The following is an 11,577-nucleotide window of genomic DNA, read 5'->3' as shown; positions in this document are numbered from 1 at the left end:
CTTTTAGTTCCAGTCTTGGAATTTAGTCATTTCATAGGCCTCCTAGAGAAATAAACCTCTTTCCATTATATTCAAGAAATCAAATTATAAGTGTCTATCTTTTGTCTATTTTACTGAATTTTAGTGGTGTCTACTTGCTCTGATATATTTCTTTAGGAATTTTTTCTGTTTACCATGTGCATTGAGAATGTCTATCAATTTTTTTCCTTCTTTTGACAAAGTATTCATCTTTCTTTAGTTGGTTTAAATTGATACACCCAGCTTTCATTAATATTGGATGGATATTGTTATAATATAATGTAAATATGTTATGGATCATCTTAGAAATCTGAAAATGTATGGCAAGAATGGTATGTAGATATTAATTGATAATTGAATTGATAAATATTGCTTTAAGCAAATTGCTCCCATTGACTTTTGATTTCAGGATAGTGGTAATTCTCATAACTTATTTAGCCACAGTTTTTTCCTTGAGATCTTTATGATTAATGAATCTTGCCTAGAAAAGATAAATTATTTATAAGTATCACCCTTGCCATTACTTTTTGGCCAGATTCAAACTTGAAATCTGATGCTTTTATCTTTCCATGGCATTATTTAAAATTTTTACATATGTAGAATCCAAATGGCATTTTGATTTCACTGGGAAAAGGATTCCATGAGATAAAAGAGTTATTTAATGGACTTTGTCAGTGAAGCCATATAGATTGACACCAGTCATGTATATCAACTTATTATAAAGATATTTTGGTAGGAATCTTGATATTGGGAGTCATTCTCATTACCGTTAAGGAAACATGATAATGTGTTTAAGGACAGAAAAAAAAACAGGAGAAGTTTAAATGGTGTCTGAGAAACTTTCCACATTTTATACTAATTATTCTTGGTATTTTTTTTGTAATCTATCAGTTAATAAACATTTAACACCTACTATGTGCCAGGTACTTTGCTAGGTTGTAGGGATACAAAAAAGAGGCAGAAGACAGTCCCTCCTGTCCCTAGAGTGAAGAGTATGTGTCATGTAGTATGTTTTAAATTTTAAAATCCCAAGTTTAGTGACAACTACATGGTATTTTTTTAATTATATATATATATACATATATATAATGGAGTTATAGGTGGCATGACCAATGATCACACGATTAAAAATAATTATCAGTAAATAATACTAAGTCCCTCTTTTCTCCCCCTTGAAGCTTATTGTGCATCCTTCTTACTCCTCCAACAATAAATTATTATCCAATGTTTTAAGATGTGTGTGGGATGACAATTGTAAATGTTTTGTATTAAGTATACAAATTTATCATTGGTTTGTATTTGGAGGGAGTCACTTTTATTCTTATCTTTTGGTAATAAATATGTTATGCCTGCAGTTAAGGAAGATAAGATCAGTTTTGCATCAGTGAGGAAGCCAGATAAGTACTTTGCTAGTAATTCATGTGCCACTGTGAAGTGTCTGAGTAAATAACTTGGGAATCTTATCTGACTGTGCTGGTTTCCAGTTTTATAGATAAGCTCTTTCCAGTAACTCTCCTTTACATAACCCTTTTGTAATTTGTATTAAGGACACATAAGAATTCTGTTTCTCATCTGATCTTAATTGCCTTTTTGTTGTATAAGACTTCTTTGACAGTCCAGATGGCCAAAAATGGCCACTTTCTCCCTCTTTGAGGGGTTCTCTCTTTTTTCCTCATTATTTTTATGTTTTGTTGCTTCTCAAGTCTTCATTACAAAGTTTTGATTGTTATTAGTTCTTTGTTTTTTTCTTCTTTGTGTAATTTTGATTCCTCATATCACCCTGCTCCTGGCAGCTTTCACTTTCAACCACTAATTGCTTATGCAGTCCTTTTACTCATGTCCAATTCTTCATGACTCCATTGTTTGTTTTTTTGCAAAGATACTGGAGTGGTTTATCATTTTCTTCTCTAGCTAAATATGACATATGAGGAACTTAGGCAATCAGGATTAAGTAATTTGCCCAGGTTACACAGCTAGTAAGTATCTGAAGTGCAATTTGAACTCAGGAAGATGGTTCTTCCTGGTTCCAAGCCCAGTGCTCTACCATCTGCACCACCTAGTAACCCGAATTTCTCATTAGAGGAACCTAAATTTTCTAATATTCTTGGACTTTCTGGATTCTGTTCTATACATTTCTTTTGTGTTGACTCAAATGTGGAGATAATAGCATTAGTGATTCCTAATGAGCATACTAGCTAGGCAGTGGTGTTATTTTCAAAGGCCTTCCCACAGTTTATCAATAGCTTCTTAACGTGTTTCTGATATTTGACACCTGTTCTCAGGAATATTTCCTGCTAGCTGTATCTTTTATCCTAGGATCATTATCATGGCAGTGACTGTATTCTTGTGTGTAAGTCCTAAGATGTTCATGATAGAAATTTCTAGCTTTTAGAAAATTGTTGTTTTGATTTAAATTGGACTTCTGCTTTGATTTACATCATCAAACTAAAAAAGTTATTCTGTCTCAAATTCTAAGGATTCCCATACCCTCTTCAAAATCATTTCAGACACTATTTCACAAGTTAGAATTTATCGATTTTCCATTAGGGTAAGTTGTGCTGCAATGTAAGGTTTTTTAACTTTTCCTTCTTCAGATTTTTGGAGGCTAGGTGGAATAATGAATAGAGTGCTAGACTTGGAATCAGAAAGATCTGAATTTGAATTCTTTCTCAGACATATATTAGCTGTGTGACCTTGGACAAGTTACTTAACTTCTCTCAACTTCAGCTTTGTCTTATAAAATGCGGATACTAACAACACCAATCTCCCAGGTAGTCTGATTGTATAAATCAAACCAGTAGTTGGAGAATTGGCACTTCTGATTTGTTCCCAATTATCATGCTATTCTGTGGTACCAAGAATAGGAGGAATATGAACACTTCCATCCTTAGTATCAATCTGATGATCACAATACTTTCTGATAGGGCCAACTTATAAACCTATGGTACATAATCAGTTTCTTTAACTATAAGGAGTATTTGTATCATGCAGACTGAGGTACAAACTCAAACAGTGGTATTGCCACAGTTCAAAATGTGAGAGTTTGAGAGTTTCTTCTAGGCCTTTAAAATAAGATAAAAATCTTAGAAAACATCAATTATAGAGAGAAAACCACTATTGATAACCCTGGATAGCCTTACTCTAGCTTGCTAGTTATTTCTTGATTTCATGGACAATGGAGTTAATGGGTTGGATTCTGAGGGGTGTTATTAATATTACTACTATTGTCTCATTCTCAGATTTTTCATGGGAACACAGAGAAATGGTCCAGGGATAAGTCACTATCCTATTTCTTCCTAAATTTCTTTCCTACATTTACTGTAGACATCACCATCATCGTGTTGAAATTCCTCATCATTTCTTTCCTGGACAATTATGAAAGCAAATTACATTTGTCTCCCTGCCTCAAGTCTTTCTTACTCTACTTTATCTTCCACTCAACTGCCAAAGTGATCTTTGGTTAAGTGTAAGTCTATTTATGTCACCGGCAAGCTCAAGGAGTTCTTGGGACTCTTTATTACTTCCAGAATCAAATATAAAATACCCTGGCATTTAAAGCCTTTCACAGGTGGCTACTTCTGGATTTTCCAATCAACTTATATTTTACTCCCTTGCATGCACTCTGTAATATAGCTACACTCGATTACTTGCTGTCGTTCCTCATATACAATACTTGATCTTTTAATGGAAGTAGCTGTCCCCCTTCCTCCTCCCCCATACCTGGAAGGGTCTTCTTCCTCACCTCTACCTCTTGTTTTCCCTTCTTCCAAGAGTCAGCTCAAATTCTATCTACCAAAGAAAATCTTTCTTTCCTCTCTCCCTCCCAAAGAGACTGCCTTCCATTTAGAATATATAGATCTTATATGCACTATTATTTGTATATTGTCCCCTCCATTAGACTGTAAGCTTCCTAAAGACAAAAAAATATTTGTGTGTGCATACTTGCCTTTCTTTGTCTACCCAGAACTTAGAAAAATGACAATATAGTAAGTGTTTAGAACAATGCACTGCATATAATAAGCACTAATGTTGATTGACAGTAAGAAGAATTTTGTCTAATACAGCTTTTTGGTTGAGTCCCCCCCCCCTTTTTTTGGTAGTTTTTATTTTTTAATTTGAAATAAATTTTTAAGGAGTTTTCAGGGTCTGGTCTCCCCTGACATCATACCATGGACATTTAACATAAATTCTTCCAAGAGAAAGTCTTACATCCAGAAACATGGGACAAGGGAGAAGGTGAACCTTTCCTGGGCCAACCTTTAGGGAGCCTCAGCTTCTACCTGGCAGGCAAGCCTGGCCCCGTCTGTCTTTTCAGCCAACATCGCTGCCCACACACTTCAGGCTGGCTGACAGGTCACAACCAAGGAAAGTACTCCAAAAAAAATTGCTTTTGAAGAACCTTCTCAGATGAGTGTTCTCAGCTCAGCTTCTGCTGGAGCCAAGGGGGTGTCCCTCTGTGCCCTCCTCACCTCTGCGTGTAGCCAAGTCCAAGGGTCTGCAGTGGCTCTGGAAGTTTTCCCTTCTCCTGCTTTTAGAAGCATGTGCTCCATAGTCTGGTAGTATGTGTGTGGGTACAATATGGGTCTGAGGCCTGTGGATACATGTACATGTCTGTCTAAATATCTGGTCATATGTGTGCCTAACACACATGGAGGGGTATATGGATGCGTGTCTGTCCAGTGCAGACACCTGCATGCCAGCTTGTCCATGTTTACACCTGCATATACATATGCATATGCCTTCCTTTTTACGAGTGTATGTGTGTACATATGTGCACGTCTGGGAATTATGTCTGCACATACATGGCACGTACAAATAAGAATGGGTTTGTGAATGCATGCCTGCCTTTTCTAGGTGGGTGGTGGGACACACACATGTGCATGCTGGACTTATGTCTGTATGTACATGGTATGTTTGTAGAAACAGGTGGGTATATAGCTGCCTTTTATAGGTGTTTTAATGTATCTGGTCTGCATACATGTACATGCCTCATGAGTGCACGGATGTGTACGTGTATGAATATGCAATGCAGCAGTCCTCCATTTCAGTAAAGCTCTTATATACATAGCAGCATTGACTTCTTGTTTCCAAGGCCCAGGGCCTAGAGTCTCCTCTAGGTGGCAGGTGTGATGGGACCTTCGGTCCCTCGGTGCTGTGCTGGAGGTGGCTGCTGCTGCTGCTGCTGTCCCTTCCGCCTAGGAGGATAGCCCAGGCGGACTTCCTTGCTTTCTTTCCTGCTTTTCCTCCCATTGGCAATCTCCCCTCGGCCTGCCCATCCTTCCGTCTCTTCTGTCCATCAGGACATGGAATTTTCTGCGCTGTACACCTCCTGGTCTCCTTAGTGCTGGGACAGACCGAACGGTCCCCAGAGGGAGCCTGTAGCACAAGCCGTGTCCATTCTTCTGAACCCTGCCGGAAACCACAGAGTTTCTTCTTCCTGGAGCACGGCCCCCATGGGGACCACTCACTCATTTCACATTGTGCAGGACTCCTGCATTCCATGGTACTGTTGGCCGCTGAGGAGCCCTCAGGACAGGCTGGGTAACAGTGGCCCTTGTGAAGGTATAAGCCCTCCTTACATTTTGTGCAAAAATTGTGGCTGAAGCGGGCCTCACAGTTCTCAATCTTGAATTTGATACACTTGTTCATATCAGGGTTGTAGGCATAATAGTATCCAGGAGGGCAGGATGACAGGCAGATTCCAACCTGCGGGATGTCATTCCTCTCCAGCAGGATGAAAAGCTTAGGGGAGCATTTAAGGCAACCGTTGACCTCCGAGCATAGCTCACAGCCCTTGGTGCAGGCCTGACTTCTCTCTGTGCTGATCCGCCTCTGCCTGTTCCCCTTCAACCCTCCTCTGCTGCCAGCAAGATGCATCCAGCTCAGAGTGAGGACCACCACCACCAGTCCAAGCCGCATAGTCACTCCTGGCTCCTGGCCCCCTGGAAGGCAGCGTGGTCTGGGGGCACCTGGCTCCAGCTAGTGGCTGCAGAGCTGGGTCAGCGAGGTAGGTCCCAGGTCTGGACCATCGCTCACAGCTACCATAATCTCAGTGGGTGAGGGAAATGGGCAGGGGAGGCCCAGCTCTGCTGTCTGCCCTATAGGGAATTCAGCAGTCTTCCCCACTTGGGAGGTTTGGGGAGAGGTGGCAAGAGGGATGCCATCACATCCAAGGACAGCTGCTTTATAACTTCTGCTGGGACATTAAGGCACAGTCACACCAAACTGAAACCTCGGTTGGTTGTGTGATCCCCTGTAATGGGAATGCAAATTTGGAAGATCTTCCCTGCCCCTAGGCTAAAGTGCACCTAAAGCCTGGGGTGGGAGGCTTGTTTTTCAGTAGATACTTCTTGATTGGCCAGTGAGTCAATAAGGTTGTTACATTCTCTGAGCCAGGAGAAGGGTATATAAACCCTGATTTGAGGCTTTGTTTTGGGGGCTCACTTTGAGAAGTGTTCTGTGATTTTTTCTGTATTCTGGGAAGCCGTTGTCCAGGCCCCCCCCCCCACTTTGAAAAACCCAGATGTTGATTTGGTATGGATGTAATGGTTGGACAGTTTGGAAATCTGTCTACTTGATCTGTTTCTGTCTTGATAATTCTGCCTGTATACTTTGAAGTTCGAGGTGCTGACCTTTTTCCCCTGAACAAGGTAAACAATATATGTCTGACTGATTAAAGTAAGCTTGTTAACCCATTTTGAGTTGCTTTCCTTTAACAAAGCAGATCCAAGAACCTGTGTGAGCAGCCACCCTGGGAACGCCGGGGTGCTTGCTGCTACATCCCCAAAATCCTACTATGCTTGGGCCCCAGCCATTCTTTTCTGTCTGATGCAGTCCTGAAGGCAAGGACAGGGGCCCGGGCAGGGGCCAGGAGGGGGCGAGGGGCACAGCCAGCCAGCTCCCTGTGCCTAGCCTCCCACGCTTCCTCTCCTCCACTTAGCTAGGCTCAGCTCCTCCTGCTCCCAAATTGCTCAATCTGAGTTCCCCTTTTGATATCTCTATTTGTAGCATGAAAACTTTTTGTCCAATATTTAGAATGAAAAATTCAAGAAAAATAAATCATTTTAAATACAATATGCAGATACTTATTTTTTAAAAGTCAAAAGGATGGGGGCAAATAAAACCTGTAATTTTCTGAAGGAATATTTGCCAGTTTGTGAATACAATAGGCAAGCCATATTAAATTTGGAAATATCATGGGGCATAGATTTGGCAAAGAAATAAACCAAATGGTTCAATGGAATGAATATCCAGTTCAATATTTTAATTTTAAGAGAAGGAAATTGAGGCCCAGAGAGTTAAAGGTTTTTTTTATTTTTATTATTTTTTCTTTTTTTTTTTGAGGTAAAGTTACTCACCCAAAATCACACAGTTAATGAATAGCAGAGATAAGACTGGAACCCAGATGCTTTAGCAACAAATCAGAACTTTTTCCAATATATTGTTCTTCAGGGGTCATCCAGTTTGACCTCATTTTAAAGATGAGGAAATCTAGATACAGTAATGAAAAGCAAGTTGTTCAAGGTCATACAATAGAATTAGAACTTGAACCATCATCTACTAGGAGAAAATATTATATAGCATAAAGAACACTCTTGGTCAAAAGATCTGGGTTCAAATCCTGTCACTGATTATTACTATCTGTGATCTTAGGCAAGTCATTTAACACCTCTTGGTTCTTCTGTAACATAATGGGGTGGGATAGTGGGGGCAGAGATATGTGTCAGGTTTTCCTGTCCAACTTACAGTTTTGGCTTTGTTTTGTCTTGAAAATCCCTGACAATTGCAAGCATTATTACACAAACTCAAGGAATATATTGTGATTTTCTACCTTTCACAATTCTATGGATATATTAAACTCCAAAACTAGCCAGTTTGCATTAAGGAGTGAACAAGTCTCACAACTGTGAAAGTTTTACCTCAGATTAAATTAGTTTCCTAGAGCCTGAGACAAATGACAGATGAGAAATCAACCAAGTTTAACAGAAATATAGACAATTTGAATAGGGTGTTGTAGGTGGTTGTTTTATGTGTTTTCATTTTTTTAAGAACAAGTTTCTTTGACATTATTTATAAAATGTTTTGCCTGCTAGAACTCAGTCCTGGGCTTAAGTTGAAACCCACTCAAGCAGAGAATAGGGAGAGTGTGTTCCCAAAGTGCCTCCTAAACAACAATGGGCACTGACCATCAATCCATGAAGAGTACAAGAATTCCAAGTTAAGAGGCAGGGAGAAAACTATTCCAAAGTAGTTTGGGGGGGGGCAGAAATGAGCAGAATGTTTTTTTTATCAATATCAATAGCTGTATCACGATACTTACTTCACTACTTCAAAGAGGGTCACCAGTTGATCTATATAAAGTTGTACTGAAGAGTGTTTTACCCCCTTTCCTGATGGGGTAATGAATACTTTTCTGCAAATACATGTTATAGAAACATAAACACATGTGAATTCAGTCATATTTTGAACTGCATGTAAGCCTATCCTAGTGAACAATGCTATACCTGACTCAATATGTCCCTAAACTCATCACCTTCATGCTAAAACCTGTTCCTCTTCCCATAATTCCTCCTTCTTTAGAGACTCAACATCAGACTTATAATGCCAAGTCTCCTGACAAGAAGACTCTTGCTTCTCTGTCACCCTCTTCATTCAATCATTAGTCAAATTCCAGAAAGAACCTTAGGTTTGGGACCAAAGGACCTGAGTTTGAAGCAACGTTCTGCTATTTATTGCCTCTGAGACTCTGGGCAAAGTATTTAATTAACATCTTTAGACTTCAGTTTCCTCAGTAAAATGATATGGTTCTCTTAGATGTTTTCTTCCCCTAAATCTATGATCCTATCTATGATACCATAATTCAACCTCATCAACAATTCTCACCTCTACCCCCCTCCACATTTTCTTCTCCCAAATCTACATTAAATCTCAATTTAAATAAAATCCTGAAATCCCAAATAAACTGTAATAACAGCTTTCTAAGTGGCTATCTGAATTGATGACAACTTTTCATAAAATTACATACTCCTAGATTTAGTAGGAATCTGAGAGACCATCTAGAGGAAATGCTCTTAACCTATGGATCCTTGAATACTCCAGAGATAGATTTTAGGAGATCCATGTACTTGGAAGGGAAAATATCACATCTTTATTTCAATATATTTCCTTTTTAATCCTATGTAATAATTTTTATTCATTTCAAAACATTATTCTGGGAAGGGGTCTCTAGGCATTTCCAAAGTGATAAAGAGCTATCTGACTCAAAAAAAAAAGATTAAGAATCTTTGATCTAGAGGAAATGTAGGCTGTGAAAAGATGTTGACTCTGAATATATCACTCAACCAAACAAGCATGAAAAATTAAAAAAAAACAGATATAAACGTGAGGATGAAGAAAGTCTGCATGCATCTGATTTCTGAGGTAGTTAAAATAAGATTATGTAAAATTAGTGAAAAAGATAATGAAGGCAGACTTCCAAGAGTCTGAGGGAATAGAACTTCATAAGTAAGGAACAAGATAGAGTGATGTCTATATGTCTCAGGGGAGAAAGTCAAGGTAAAGGAATATAATGGACTATAATAAGGGCAGAAATTGAAAGCAGGCCATGTTCTGGGAGGATCTGATCCCCATAGTTATTTGTCAGAGCTAATAAATGTTTCAGATGTAATCCATGTGTCTAGACTGCCATGGAACCCCAAGACTTTGGGGCATATGGAAGAAGGAAACTTCGGCTGGATTGTGGTTGTAGGACAAGTAGTGTGGTAACAGGTATGGTTCATTTTAAAAGTTTACAATTTAAGTGACAGAGGTGTTTCACTGAAAAAGAGACATTTAGATACTGAGTTATTTCCTCAAGAGGCTGTAAGAGAATTTGTATAAATTGGTGTACCTTTCCTTTTCTGGGAGAAGTGAGAAATACAGCTATTGATATTATCCCCTTATGCTATTCAGAAAGTATTTCTCATTTTACATTTATAAAAACAATTTCTCTTTGGCAAACAAAATTTGGCCAAAGAATAATGCAAGAATGGACTGCTTTAAAAGCTAATGGGTTCCATTTCCCTACAAAGCTTCCAGAGGAATTATAATGACAACTTTTTGAGAACACTGCAAGGAGAATTACTATTCAGGTCTTATTGGATGTGATAGCTTAAGGTCCTTCCCATCCAACTCTAACATTCTGAAAAATATTGGTATACGTTGTCTACACAAATCATAGTTTCACAATGAGTAAATCTGATAGGATTTGGATAAAGGGAAAAGTTGTATACCCCAGTTGGGACAGGATACACCTTATATGTTTTCTTTGGATATTTTATTACTGGAAAGGGTAGAGAACTAATAAACTGCTGGAAATCAATCCAACTCATTTTCTAGTCACATAATAAGGTGCCTAATAAATACTTACTGGATTAAATTATTAAGAAAATTGAAATGGTCTTTTTTATTCACGTCATGCTCTTTAGTTCCTATCTGGAAGACACAATTAGAAATTAGAAATGTCCAAGCTTAAACAGCTTTTAATCTGATGGTTATAACTAAAAGTCTAATACCAGAGGTCAATTATATGCAAGAATGCACTAGAGATACACTATTCAAAAAGGTATAGCCAAAATACATCCTCCAATTATTTTTCTTCTCCCATTAAAGGAAGAAGGAAAACAACAGAGTCTGTATTTACCAGCCCTCCTGGCAGTTTTCTTATTGTCCTTCCTTAGAAGATTATATAGTATAAGATTTATCCTAGCTTCTCATATTAAAAATAGATTTTAAATTTAATAAAAGTAAAAGCATAAATGAATAAATTTCAATGGGGTATGGATAAATACACTAGCTTACTCTCCAATGGGCACTATATTATGGATACACATATTTGTACAGGTTGTTACTCATAAGGTTGTAAGGCGGTTAGAAAGTGATCAATTTCAGACCAGAACATGGGCCACTAAAATGGAAGGAACTACAGACAGTTCTCACTTTTCACATGTGGATTGTTCTGCAAACATCTGTCTAAAGCAATTTATACTATAGTGTGAATTTTCCCAAAGATATAGGGCAAAGGGAGGAAGGCAAGTGAGGGAGGATGGAAGGTGTCTAAGAACCCTTGGAGGGAGGGGGCTGGCATATGGTTCATAGGGGGAAGGCGGAAAGACATAAAAAGTGACAGCAAGAGCAAGAACAGGGGAAGGTAGAGCCAGATACAAGGGGCCTAGTTAGACTCAAGAAGAACACGAGATGAGAATGGGGCAGACATATGGGGTGGGGAGTAGAGAGGGTTACAGATAGTTGAGAATAAGCAAGAATAGACAGAGGGAAGACAGACATAGAGGACAGATATACAGTAGGTGGACTGAGCATATAAAGATCTTAAGCCAAGGCCCCAATCTGATCCTGTGATGTCAAGTGGTGATTTCCATTGTGTCTATTCTGCTTTCATTTGGAGGGCTCATTTATTTTTGGTGTTGGTGGGGAATCAGGAATGGTCAGGCCAAGAGGCAGGAGTGGAGAGAAAGAGAAAGGGGAGGATGGATGGAGAGAGAGAGCAAGAGTGAGAGTAAG

The 11,577-nt window shown here is 38.9% G+C and overlaps 1 pseudogene; it reads right to left on the bottom strand.

Moving 5' to 3' along the window:
* Nucleotides 1-5,131: 5,131 nt before the first annotated feature.
* LOC138145490 (R-spondin-1 pseudogene) lies at nucleotides 5,132-6,153 on the bottom strand (annotated as a pseudogene).
* Between the last annotated feature and the right edge of the window lie 5,424 nt (nucleotides 6,154-11,577).

Source organism: Petaurus breviceps, unplaced genomic scaffold, assembly GCF_028583685.1.
Source record: "Petaurus breviceps papuanus isolate PSGF00001 unplaced genomic scaffold, PetGlider_PUasm1.0 90740, whole genome shotgun sequence".
Classification (NCBI taxonomy): domain Eukaryota; kingdom Metazoa; phylum Chordata; class Mammalia; order Diprotodontia; family Petauridae; genus Petaurus; species Petaurus breviceps.
Note: the sequence above shows the minus strand (reverse complement) of the source record. Positions and strands in the feature narration are given on the sequence as shown.